Source organism: Papio anubis, chromosome 17 (genome assembly GCF_008728515.1).
Source record: "Papio anubis isolate 15944 chromosome 17, Panubis1.0, whole genome shotgun sequence".
Taxonomy (NCBI): Eukaryota; Metazoa; Chordata; class Mammalia; order Primates; family Cercopithecidae; genus Papio; species Papio anubis.
The window spans coordinates 55,913,449-55,927,492 of NC_044992.1; the positions used below are offsets into that span (position 1 = coordinate 55,913,449).

Consider the following 14,044-nt stretch of genomic DNA (forward strand, 5'->3'; position numbering starts at 1 on the left):
TATTAGAAGATGAGAATGCCTGGGAAAGCACAGAACCAGCTGAATGTATCCATGGCTTATCTTTTTTGAAATTCTTTTTTTTCTTTTCAGATAGCATCTCGCGCTTGTGGCCCTGGCTGCAGTGCAGTGGCATGACGACGGTTCACTGCATCCTTGACCTCCCAGGCTCAAGCAATCCCCCACCTCAGCCTCCTGAGTAGCTGAGACCACAGGTATGTGTCACCATGCCTGACTAACTTTTTTTTCCTGAGAAAAAGTCTGGCTCTGTTGCCGAGGCTGGAGTACAGTGGCACAATCTCAAAGGCTCACCACAACCTCCACCTCCCAAGGTCAAGTGATGCTCCCACCTCAACCTCCCGAGTAGCTGGGACTACAGGCATGCACCACGATACACAGCCAAGTTTTGTATAGATGAGTTTTCACCATGTTGCCCAGGTTGGTCTTGAATTCCTGGGCTTGTGATCCACCCACCTCAACCTCCTAAGTGTTAGAATTACAGGCGTGAGCCACTGCGCCTGGCCAATTTTTTATTTTTAGTACAGACAGGTCTTGCCATATTGCCCATGTTGGTCTTGAACTCCTGAGCTCAAGAGACCCTCTGTGAAATTCTTAATTAATTAGCTCAGACCTATGTAAGAGTTATGTCAAATAATCCCACCGGGCAAAGTCACCTAATTTAGTCTCTCAGAAATACATCGGAAACAGTTCATCTTGAGGGAAACACTGGAAGCAGCACTCCTCCATGTTAGGTGTATTGGTGCTACTGGTGGTTCACTATTTATAGTTTCTTCTTGTTACCTTTAATGGACACAGCCATGACAGGAAATTCACAGTCCCTATCTTAAAATTCCAAGTACATTTTATTGTCATGCTAGGTGAAGTCCAATCACGTCTGCGTTTGTGTGCATGTGTGTATGTGCATAGTGGCATATTCTTTTTGGGAGACAGAATCTCGCTCTGTCACCCAGGCTGGAGTGCAGTGATGTGATCTCGGCTCACTGCAACCTCTGCTTCCTGGGTTCACGCAATTCTCCTGTCTCAGCCTCCGGAGTAGCTGAGGCTATAGGCACGTGCCACCACGGCCAGCTAATTTTTTGTATTTTTAGTAGAGACAGGGTTTTTGCCATGTTGCCCAGATTAGTCTCGAACTCCTGAGCTCAGGCAGTCCACCTGCCTCGGCCTCCCAAAGTGCTATGATTACAGGTGTGAGCCACCGCAGCTGGCCAACAGTGGCATATTAAAAACCATTCTTTTTTTGGAGACAAGGTCTTGCTCTGTCACCTAGACTGGAAAGCAGTGGTGCAACCACAGCTCACTGCAACCTCAACCTCCTGGGCTCAAGCAATCCTCCTACCTTAGCCTTCTGAATAGCTGGGATCACAGGTGTGAGCAACTGCCTGGCTAGTTAAAAAAAATTGTTTGTATAGGCCAGGCGTGGTGGCTCACGTCTGTAGTCTCAGCACTTTGGGAGGCTGAGGCAGGTGGATTGCTTGAGCTCAGGAGTTCAAGACAAGCGTGGGCAACATGGCAAAAGCCCATCTCTACAAAAATATAAAAATTAGCCAGGCATGGTGGCATGTGCCTGTAGCCTCAACTACTTGGGAGGCTGAGGTGGGAGGATAGCTTGAACCTGGGAGACAGAGGTTGCAGTGAGCCACGATCGCGCCACTGCACTCCAGCCTGGGTGACAGACTATGTTGTCCAGGCTGGTCTTGAACTCCTGGGCTCAAGTGATTCTCCTACCTTGGCCTCCCAAAGTGGTAAGATCAACAGTATGAGCCACCACACTCAGCCTAAAAACCATTCTCTTTTTTGGGAAGGACAGAGTCTCGTGCTGTTGCCCATGCTGGAATGCAATGGTGTGGTCTCGGCTCACTGCAACCTCCACCTCCCGGGTTCAAGCGATTCTCCTGCCTCAGCCTCCCAAGTAGCTGGGATTATAGGCACCTGCCACCATGCCCAGCTAATTTTTTTTTTTTGTATTTTTAGTAGAGACAGGGTTTTACCATGTTGGTCAGGCTAATCTTAAACTCCTGACCTCAGGTGATCTGCCCTCCTTGGCCTCCCAACTAAAACCCATTTCCTAAGAAGATTTTGGGCCTGCCAAGGGGCACAAGCTAGACACACTTTTGCAAAGAGGTAGAATGCCCTTCTATTCAGGTATGAATTTTTATCAGGCTCCTCAATTTTTACTACTAAATGTTTACGACATATGGGTCATATATAACTGACAATAAAACAGCAGTACTCCTGGTATTTGTCAGAGTACAATCTCTTTTATTTTTTAATCTCCTTTTTAAAATTGTATTCAATTCTTGTTTTTTCTTCTTCCTTTTATCTTTGCTTTTCTATTCTTGTTTGTATTATTTTTCATCTCAAGTGGAACTTGCTCAAAGAATACAATCTTCAACCCATTCCCATCCCCATCTCTCTCAAAAGACCAATTTAAAGAAACAGTATTTACAGACTGGGATTCTGCAGAAGAAGGGTTAATATAGCAGGCCTAACTTCTTATCCTTTAATAAGTCTGCTTTAGCCACTGGCTGGCATCGGGGAACGAGGATTTTGAGAGATTTCCCATTTTCCTAGAAATGACAGAAGTGGCTTATTATGCCTAAATTATTTGTACAAACAGTACGGTTTATGCTGCTTTCTCCTTCTGGGAGTCCAGTTTTGACACATGCCAGGCAGAGGCTGCCTACATGACCATCCTGGGTATGGAGTTTCTAATGAGCTGTCCTGGTTGATAACATTTCACACATGCTGCCACAACTTCTGCTTTGAGGTCTGTGTCACTCTACTGGGGGAGGATCCTTGGAAGTTTGCTCCTGGTTTCCCCCAGACTTCAACCCATGTGCTGTTTCCCTTTGCTGGTTTTTCTTTGTATTCTTCTGTTGAAATAAATCCTAGCCATGAATGTGACTATATGCCAAGTCCTGTGAGTCCTCCTAATGAATTACTGAACCTGAGGGTGTTCTTGGGAACCTCCAACACAGGGATACCTGAAGGAAATTATTTTAAATGTTCTAAATCTATTCCTGGATTAAGGCTGGAAAATGGATGGCTACAGGCCTAGGTCTTACTCTATTTGCCTCCAATAAAATTGTTTTTACTAAACTATACTTGAATAGCCTTTATTTTATATCCAAAGCTCTAAGAAACTTGTCACTGTTTTCAATAAGAATGTTCTAAAAATGCTTTTATTACTGTGTTCACTAAATGAGAAGAGGCAGAAGAAATGTCATTCTGGATTAAGAATCAGGGACAGGCCGGGCACGGTGGCTCATGCCTGTAATTCCAGCACTCAGCAAGGCTGAGGGAGGCGGATCACTAGAGGTCAGGAGTTAGAGGCCAACCTGGACAACATGGTGAAACCCCATCTCTATAAAAAATATAAAAATTGGCCGGGCGTGGTGGCACTAGCCTGTAATCGCAGCTACTTGGGAGGCTGAGAATCGCTTGAACCTGGGAGGCAGAGGTTGCAGTGAGCCAAGATTGCACCACTGCACTAAAGCCTGGGCGACAGAGTGAGACCCTGTCTCAAAAAAAAAAAAAAAAAGAAAAAAGAATCAGGGATACTTTTGCTTTTTCTGCATTTTTGCCAAACTAACTTTAACTTTGACCAAATTAATCTTTCCCTAACAGCATTTACCAAATGTGTATTTCAGTCTTAGGTAAGAAAATGGTAAAGACACACAAAGAACTTGGAAACGTTTCAAAGATAGCAAAGATTAATTTAGAAAAATAGAAGCTATTAGGAAAGGTTAACATCTAGAAAAGAGCGAATTTGGCCGGGCACGGTGGCTCACACCTGTCATCTCAATATTTTGGGAGGCCAAGGCAGGTGGACCACCTGAGGTCAGGAGTTCAAGACCAGCCTGACCAAAAGGGAGAAACTCCGTCTCTAATAAAAAATATAAAAATTAGACATGGTGGCGGGCACCTGTAATCTCAGCTATTTGTGAAGCTGAGACAAGATAATCGTTTGAACTCAGGAGGTGGAGGTTGCAGTGAGCAAGAATGCGCCATTGCACTCCAGCTTGGGCAACACAGCGAGACTCCGTCTCAAAAAAAAAAAAAGAAAAGAGCTAATTTCACCCATAGTGTTACTATACAAATGGTAAGAATAATCAATAAGGTTAAAATATGGCTAAAGGCTCATTAAGAGTAACCTGAAGTCAGAGATTTATACTTAATGTGACAATATGGTGTGGTGAAAAAAACACATACTCTGAAATAAGACAAGCATGGTATGAATTGCATTCTTGCGTCTGTGTTAACTTGATCAACATACTTTGGCTTGCTGAATCTCAACGTTAGTAACTCTAAAATGAGGTTAATGACATCTGTCTGACACCTGAGACAAATATCTTTCTCCCTCTGATAGTGATGCTTATAATAATGGCTTATGTTTCTAGGAGAGACTTTAAAATTAACTTTTTCAGAGAATTAGAAAGATTAGATAGTCAGGTTTCTAAGATTTTAGAATCTCACCTCTCTCCTAAGGTCCCAATTAAGGTAAAGGAATACAAATAATAACCATATATCTGAGGACAGAATGAGAGGAGCTATTAGTAGATGAAATCTCAGTAAATTTCTAGGAGGTGAAAAGTGGACAGAAGGGTGCTGTCTCAGGAAATGGAGAGAAAGCTGCAGGCTAGAATGTGAATGCAGACTATAGTAGAGGAGACGGCAGTTCTCCCAGCAGACAATCCTAAGGGGCTCTGAAATAAAACTGTAGCAATAAGGAATGAGGGAAGGAGAAGTGGGGCTGAAAACAAGTCCCTGGCGTAACTGCCCACTCATGTCCATGAGTCTTAAATCCACAGAGCTCCCAGTCAGCAGCTTTTCTATTCCTTTTTTTTTTTTTTTTGAGATGGAGTCTGGCTCTGTCGCCCAGGCCAAGCTGGAGTGCAATGGCGCGATCTTGGCGCACTGCAACCTCTGCCTCTTGGGTTAAGGGATTCTCCTGCCTTAGCCTCTGGAGTAGCTGAGATTACTGGCATGTGCCACTACGCCTGGCTAATTTTTGTATTTTTAGTAGAGACAGGGTTTAACCATGTTGGCCAGGCTGGTCTCAAACACCTCAGGTGATCCACCCGCCTCGGCCTCCCAAAGTGCTGGGGTTACAGGCGTGAGCCACCGCACCCAGCCCCATATACATTTTTAAATGAAATTATTTGAGAACATACTCCAGTAAAATGAGGCTAAAATCTAAAAAGGAAGCTATGAGATATAAAAAATGGTGTGTCCAGCCGGCCGCAGTAGCTCACTCCTATAATTCCAGAACTTTGGGAAACTGAAGTGGGCGGATCACCTGAGGTCAGGAGTTTGAGACCAGCCTGCCCAACATTGCAAAACCCCATTTCTACTAAAAATACAATAATTAGCCAGGCATGTTGGCGGGTGCCTGTAATGCCAGCTACTCGGGATGCTGAGGCAGGAGAATTGCTTCAACTTGGGAGGCGGAGGTTGCAGTGAGCCAGGATCAGGCCATTGGACTCCAACCTGGGTGACAGAGTGAGACTCGGTCTCAAAAAAAAAAAGTGGTGTGTTCATCGAAGAGATATCTCACGATGATAGCTATGAAGCTGATCAAGAAAGGAATCAGTCAAAATTAGAACATGAACTTGGCAGGTTGAAGAAAATATAATAATATCATTAAAGATTATAAAGGATGAAAAATATCAGGGACAGGGTAGAAAGTGGCCTGTTTCTTCCCCCCGCCCCCCTCCAAAAAAATCAAACAGAAAGGCTACCAAAAATTCCAACAGAAATTAAAACTATATTTTAAAAGTCAAAGTCCAAATTTGAAACAAACTTAAATGTGTTATAATTTTGAGATAGCATGGCTGGGCGCAGTGGCCACACCTATAATCCCAGCACTGTGGGAGGTCGAGGAGGGTGGATTACCTGAGGTCAGGAGTTCAAGACCAGCCTAGTCAACATGGTGAAACCCTGTCCCTACCAAAAATACAAAAAGTAGCTGGGCATGGTGGCACATGCTTGTAGTCCCAGCCACTGGAGAGGCTGAGGCAGGAGAATCGCTTGAACCTGGGAGGTGGAGGTTGCTGTGAGCCAAGATTGTGCCACTGCACTCCAGCCTGGGCAACAGAGTGAGACTCTATCTCGGGAAAAAAAAAAAAAAAAAATTTTTTTTGAGATAGTTCAGCAAGGAATGAGAAAGAAAATCCACTTGCCCTTGAATGATAAGGAAGTTAGGACAGGGGAATGGAGTGCAGAATAACGCTTGGCTGTTCTGTGAATAATACTTATAAGACTATAAGTGCTCATTATCAGCTTATAAATTTTAAGTCTATAGACAAAGCATGATAAACTTAATTACAGTTATATAACAGAATGTAAATGCCTTCAAATTTGATAATATGAAAGTAAAGTTTCACCAGACCGAAGATGGGAAATGGAACAGGGAAGAGATAGAGGAATGACTGGGGAAGCTAATATCCCTATCTTCCCAAAAAGGTAAAGTTAATGCCGAAAGTTGATAGGATAACAAATAGAAACTTATGTACAATATTTAAGGTTACAAAGGTAACCAACAGAAGTAAAAATAGAGGGATTCAACTATCAAAAGTTGGGAAGTGCTGGCTGGGCACAGTGGCTCATGCCTATATTCCCAGCACTTTGGGAAACAGAGGTGGGTGGATCACTTGAGCCCAGGAGTTTGAAACCCCATCTCTATAAAAAATACAAAAACTGGCCAGGTGCGGTGGCATGTGCCTGTGGTCCCAGCTACTAGGGAGGCTGAGATGGGAGGATCACTTGAGCTCCAGAGGTGGAGGCTGCAGTGAGCTGAGATTGAGCCACTGCACTCCAGCTTGGGCAACACAGGGTCCCTGAAAAGAAAACGAAAAGAAACAAAAAGAAAAAAGAAAAGAAAAGGAAAGAAAAGAAAAGGAAAGAAAAGAAAAAGTTGGGAGGCAGTGAGGAAGGGGTGGTGTGAGATTCAACATGACCTTTATTCTCTTGGAAAAATAAGGATAAGCTTCCCTAGTCATTTCTCTGTCTCTCCTGTCAGTGGAAAGTCTAAACATATTGTTTAAAATTACAGAAGTCCATCATTAAAAAACTAAAACAAAAAATGATTAAATAATTAATGGGGGCCGGGCCCAGTGGCTCATGCCTGTAATTCCAGCACTTTGGGAGGCCGAGGCAGGCAGATCGCCTGAGCTCCGCAGTTTGACACCGCCCCGGGCAACATGGTGAAACCCCATCTCTCCTAAAATACAAAAAATTAGCAGGGTGTGGTGGCATGCACCTGTAATCCCAGCTACTCGGGAGGCTGAGGTGAAGTGAGCTGTGATCATGCCACTGCACTCCAGCTTGGGCTGCAGAGTGACTCCATCTCAAAAAAAAAAAAAAAAAGGCCGGGTGCGGTGGCTCACGCCAGTAATCCCAGCACTTTGGGAGGCCGAGGCAGGCGGATCACGAAGTCAGGAGATCAAGACCATCCTGGCTAACACGGTGAAACCCCGTCTCTACTAAAAATACAAAAAATTAGCCAGGCGTGGGGGCAGGCGCCTGTAGTCCCAGCTACTCGGGAGGCGGACACAGGAGAATGGCGTGAACTCGTGAGGCGGAGGGAGACCGCGCCACTGCAGCCTGGGCGAGAGCGAGACTCCATCTCAAAAAAAAAAGGGAACAGACAGAAGGATGGAGAGAGAGAGAGAGAGAGAGAGAGAGAAAGAAGAGACCAGTACTTTTCTTTATAGCCCCCTATACAATTATTTTAATAACTGCACACAGGTATTTTCTTTGATAAAATCCTATTAATAAATTTCATCTGAGCTGGTTTAAAATAGCTCTACCTAGTGATTAAGAGTAAATGGTATACAAATTATGAAGGACTTTTCTATTTTCAGATTGAATCATGTAGAAATGAACTTGCCCAGGCTGGTCTCAAACTCCTGAACTCAAGCTATCCTCCTGTATCGGCCTCCCAAAGTGCTAGGATTACAGGCATGAGCCACCATGCCCGGTTATCTGTATGACATTATCATCATCACTATGCTCCCTTCAAATGTCCTTAAAATGAAAATGTAAATTTCCTTAAAATGTAAATTCAAATGGAAGGGGAGGGCAGATGGGTATCATTCGAAAGATATATCCACACTTATCAAGAATGAATAAATACATATGTAGGTGTATATATTATGCATATATTATATATGCACATTGTTATATAATGTATACATATATGCATACATAATACATTATGTATATATCACATATGCAACATATATGTATTAATATGTATATTATATATGTACATATATACATATTGTATAATATATATGTACACATATATGTATGTGTGTATATATATTTTTTGCAGACAAGGTCCTGCTCTGTTGCACAGGCTGGAGTGCAGTGGTACTATCATAGTTCATTGCAGCCTTAAACTCTTGGGCTCAAGTGATCCTCCCACCTTAGCCCCCCAAGTAGCTAGGACTACAGGTACGCGCCACCAAGCTCGGCTAATTTTTTTTAATTTTCAGTAGAGATGAGGCCTTGCTATGTTGCCCTGGCTGGTTTCAAACTCCGGAGCTCAAGCAATCCTATTGCCTCAGTCTCTCAAAGTGCTGGGATTACAGAGGTGGGCCACAGCACCCAGACTATCAGAAACATTTAACACTATAATTTAACACTATATATGTGTGTGTGTGCATACACACACAAACAAAGCAATATTACTAGTGGACAGATATAGAAACAGCTTTATTGGCGGGACGCGGTGGCTCAGCCTGTAATCCCAGCACTTTGGGAGCCCGAGGCTAGTGGATCACCTGAGGTCAGGAGTTCCAGACCGGCCTGACCAACACGGTGAAACCCCGTCTCTACTGAAAATACAAAAATTAACCGGGTGTGGTGAGGGGTGCCTGTAATGCCAGCTACTCGGGAGGCTGAGGCAGGAGAACTGCTTGTACCCAGGAGGCCGAGGTTGCAGTGAGCGGAGATGGAGCCATTGCATTCCAGCCTGGGCCACAAGGGCGAAACTCCATTTCAAAAAATAAAATAAAAATCAAGAGAGGAAAGCCGGGCGCGGTGGCTCACGCCTGTAATCCCTGCACTTTGGGAGGCTGAGGCGGGCGGATCACGAGGTCAGGAGATCGAGACCATCCTGGCTAACATGGTGAAACCCCGTCTCTACTAAAATACAAAAAATTAGCCGGGCGCGGTGGCGGGCGCCTGTAGTCCCAGCTACTCGGGAGGCTGAGGCAGGAGAATGGCGTGAACCCGGGAGGCGGAGCTTGCAGTGAGCCGAGATGGTGCCACTGCACTCCAGCCTGGGCGACAAAGTGAAGACTCCGTCTCAAAAAAAAAAAAAAATCAAGAGAGAAAATAATAAACCCAGCAAACATTTATGGCAAACTTTCTACGTGTCAGGCACTGTGCTAAATGCTTCATGAGCAGCTCACAAGTATTATCATCTCTGTTTAACAGATCAGGAAATTAAGGTGCAGGGAGGTTAAATGCCCAAAGTCACACAGGTAAGTGGTAGGGACTAATTAAATCTGTTCCAAAGCCTGTGCTCTAAAAACCAGAGTAAACTTCCTCCATTTCTGGGGCCACAACCATAAACACTGCATTCCAGCCAAAACACCTCTAAGAAATCTGATTAAAAAGTAGGGGACAGATTTGACCAGGTTAGCACTGTACCTAAAGGCTGAATTCACAGGCTTCTAGGCCGGTGATCAAATTTGGTTTCTTCCTTAACTCTCAGAGACAAGAAACAGTCCTGGGTGTCTTCAGAAAGGTATGAGTGTCAATGAAGAATTGTCTTAACGTCGCATATACGTATTGGAACATGCTTCTACTTGAACAGATATTACAATAAGGAAAGGGCAGATTCCAACGGCTTTTTCTTCGAGGAAAGTCAAGTTAAAGTATGTTAGGATACAGGAGAAGGCTGGGCAGATAGGTTAGTTCCCTATTTCCTGAGAGCTATGAACAATTTTACCTACCCAACGCCCTTCCCTCGAACTCTCTTCCTTACCCCCAACCCCCAACCCCCATCTCCGGCGCCCATATCCCCTGCAGTCACTCAAAAAACATTTTTGGAAAACAAAAAGACAATGAGCTCTTCGTTTAGGCCGATTCTGGGAGCCATCTGTATCTTGTGTCCTTACGAGGACTTGACCTGCTGCCTGTCAGCCCGAGGTGCGCGGCGGCTGGGGAGAGCGGGGAGTTCAGCACCGGAGTCGGCCACCACTCTGCCTGAGCAGGACAAACCGGCACCCAGCCCTAGATTCCCCACCTGGAAGCCCTGGGGGGTGGGGAGGAAGGGGAAAGCAGGAGCTCGCCTCTCTCGCCCGGCAACTCCGCTTCAGCGTCTCCCCGCCAGGCCCAAACCTATTCTGCTCTCGGGCTGCGGCGCCTCATTGCGGGAGTCGAGGACGCGGGTTAGAAAGGGGGCCCGTGGAGGGTGAGGGTGAGCCCGGGATGGCCGCTCCGACGAAGGCCCGGGCCTGGGGAGATGGAATCGGTGGCAGAGCGAGGAGGGACTGGCCCCGGCGGCTCACCAGGCACCCCGCCAGGCAGGTACCTGTTCCTGGAGTTAGCAAGTAGCCCCGACCGTCTTGGCTCCGCCTCCTCAGTTTTACGGCCGCGCCGCCGCCAGGCCGGTTGCTGGGAGGGGAGTACGCAACGTGCCATGCGCAGTCGGGCGACCGGGAGGGCGGATAGAGCGCTCCGCCCCGCCCCGCCCCGCCCCTCCCTGCGGGGAAGCCCCGCCCTTCCGAGGGGCCCCGGGTGCGGCCGGCCCCAGCAGCTGTAGCGCTGAGAGTTCTCACCTCTGGTGGTCTTTTCCGCCGCGCGGCGCTTCCGCCTAGAGCCTCCGCCGCCGCAGCAGGAGGGGGAAGCAGGTGGCTTCAACAATGAAAGACCTGAGAAAGGCAAACTTGGCTGTTCCTGAGAATTGTTTTTTTCTCATTTCATGTGGTAGGACTTCTATGGGAAAACCTGCCTCGCACTTTTCTCAAATGCCCCTCACTTTGGCCTTTCGGGCACCAGACAACAAGCTGCAAAGGGGGAAGTCCATCCGTTCTTTGCTCCCCACTATTTGTAAAACGAGGAAAATAGCTCAACTAATGAAAACGATCATCTTGTCCCCTCTGTATCTCCCCCCCACCACCGGAAGCCTTCCTCATCCACAGCTGAAGCCGTTTGTGGAAACCTATCAGGTTTGTCCAAGCCAGGTTATGCAGAGCTTGAGAAATGAGGAAGTGATGGACTAAGCCCCACTCCTGTGAGACTAGGTTTTTCAGTGACTTACTTAACCCCGCGTGCGCAGGAGAGGGTGTCCAAAACGCGGATATATACCATCAGGTAATGAACACTCGCTCTTCGCAGCTCTGAGCCTTAACACAGATTTAGATTGTCCTAACTTCCAAGACTGGGGAAGTTTAGCTACATCCAAGTAGGGACTGATAGAAATATGCCCCTGGAAGGCCGGGCGCGGTGGCTCACGCCTGTAATCCCAGCACTTTGGGAGGCCGAGGCGGGTGGATCACGAGGTCAGGAGATCGAGACCATCCTGGCTAACACGGTGAAACCCCGTCTCTACTAAAAATACAAAAAAATTAGCCGGGCGTGGTGGCGGGCGCCTGTAGTTCCAGCTACTCAGGAGGCTGAGGCAGGAGAATGGCCTGAACCTGGGAGGCGGAGCTTGCAGTGAGCAGAGATCTTGCCACTACACTCCAGCCTGGGCGACAGCGAGACTCCGCCTCAAAAAAAAAAAAAAAGAAAAAGAAAAGAAATATGCCCCTGGAATTGTGGGACCTGTATGCACATGAAGTCTCATTTGATCTTACATATATCACTTTTTTTTTTTTTTTTTTTTGGTGGTGGGGGGATGGAGTATCGTTCTGTCGCCCAGACTGGAATGCAGTGACGTGATCTGGGCTCACTGCAACCTCTGCCTCCTGGGCTCAAGCAATTCTCCTGTCTCAGCCTCCAAAGTCGCTGGGACTACAGGCGCATGCCACCATGCCCGGCTGATTTTTGTATTTTTGGCAGAGATGAGGTTTCACCATATTGGTCAGGCTGGTCTTGAAATCCTGACCTCAGGTGATCCACCAGCCTTGGCCTCCCAAAGTGCTGGGATTACAGGCCTGAGCCACATCACTTTGATTTTATCGAGTGCTTTGACATTGCTAAGGGCTACCCTCACATGTTCTCATTCTCAAAAATAAGATGCCACTCTCAGAAGCAAACTTGGTAAACTCACAAAGCAACACAGTATAAACAGAGAAGTAAAATTTCTATCAGTGTTCTACTGAAGGGTCTTTCACATGTGGTCTTTTGGAGCGGAGTGTTAGAGAAGACTGCCTGAAAAGATGCTAAACTTCTTGCCATTACAAATGGGCAGAGAAAACATTGTTATTGTCTCCTAACTATTCTGTTTTAGCAGTCTGTAACAGAAGACACTCCTATGGGTATAACCCTTCTCTTTTTTTTGAGATGGAGTCTCGCTGTATCGCCCAGGCTGGAGTGCAGTGGTGCAATCTTGGTTCACTGCAACCTCTGCCTCCTGGGTTCAAGCGATTCTCCTGCCTCAGCCTCCTGAGTAGCTGGGATTACAGGTTTGTGCCACCGCACCCGGTTAATTTTTTAATTTTTAGTAGAGATGGGGGATTTGCCATATCGGCCAGGCTGGTCTTGAACTCCTGACCTCATGTGATCTGCCTGCCTCGGCGTCCCAAAGTGTGGGGATTACAGGCGTGAGCTACGGCGCCTGGCCTCTTGTCTCTCTTATATCCTTTCACATCATTCAAAATGAGAGGAGGCAGGAATGGTAAGGAATGAGAACTTGGGAGGATAAAGTACGCTATTTCACCTTTTCCTGCCAAATCCACTGGATTCTTGTACAACACAATTCTAAACAATCTTCACATTGCCAATTCCTATTGAATGGGTGGAATAAGAAATCAATGTTTTTCTTTGGTCTAAATTCCATCTAAAGAAAGTTGTTAGGGCTGGGCGCGGTGGCTCACGCCAGTAATCCCAGCACTTTGGGAGGCCAAGGTGGGTGGACCACAAGGTCAGGAGATCAAGACCATCCTGGCTAACATGGTGAAATCCAGTCTCTACTAAAAATACAAAAAATTAGCAGGGCATGGTGGCACGCGCCTGTAGTGCCAGCTACTCGGGAGGCTGAGGTAGGAGAATCGCTTGAACTTGGGAGATGGAAGTTGCAGTGAGCCAAAATTGCGTCACTGCACTCCAGCCTGGGTGACACAGTGAGACTCTGACTCAAAAAAAAAAAAAAAAAAAAAAAAAAAGGAGTTTCATATCTGGTCTTTACAGGGAAAGGTTTCCTATTACTAAGGAAACAGAATCATAAGCTACTCCCCTCTTCCTCAAAAAATACCCTATCAATTTTTGCAGATAAAGAACTCTGAAAGAATCTGCTTGGTTTCCATTGGGAGAAAGAAAAGCAAAAGAGTAAGCAAGAATGCATCACTTGGAGACCAGTCCTAGATGATGCCTTATACTTGCAAAGTGCTTAAACAGTTTACAAAACAATCTTACATATATAATATTATCTCTTAGTGTTCAACTACCTGTGAAGTAGGCAGAGCATATAGTTAGTGTCCTCACTTCACATTAGGTTAATAACTTGCCCAAAGTCAAAGGATTAGTAATTAGTTCTGCTGGCACTAAAAGCCAGGTCTTTGTCTTACAGTCCAGTACTTATTTTGGCATTGCTAAACATCCAGGCAATGCAAACGAGATTGGAGACTTAGTGGTTTTCCAGTGTGTGACACTAAACAACATCCTCCTCTCTTTGTCCTCGCATTCACAGGAGAGCTAATGGAGTCTTAACTCAAGAAGTGGACTGCAGGGAGGAGCCCATAAATAACATATGGGGCTCTAAAAATATAAAATGTTTTAAAAATGACTGGTAACAACAAAAGCAATATTCAGATTAACTCTTTTGAAAGAAAAGCACTTCAGTGCTGACTTTTATTGAACAGAAATAACTTTCCTCTGAGCTTATACTCTTGTAGGATAACTCCAG

At 45.8% G+C, this 14,044-nt stretch overlaps 1 protein-coding gene across 14 annotated transcripts in view; it reads right to left on the minus strand.

Annotated features, from left to right (window-relative positions):
* STRADA (STE20 related adaptor alpha) overlaps positions 1-11,466 on the minus strand; it is a 39,974-nt gene extending 28,508 nt beyond the window's left edge. For 4 of the 14 annotated variants that reach the window (XM_003913270.4, XM_021928396.2, XM_021928397.2 and 1 more), the window contains exon 1: positions 10,568-10,813. The gene's annotated coding sequence lies outside the window, so the exon portion shown is untranslated. The other 10 variants (XM_009190992.2, XM_003913269.4, XM_021928394.2 and 7 more) reach the window with 9 other exon arrangements.
* Between the last annotated feature and the right edge of the window lie 2,578 nt (positions 11,467-14,044).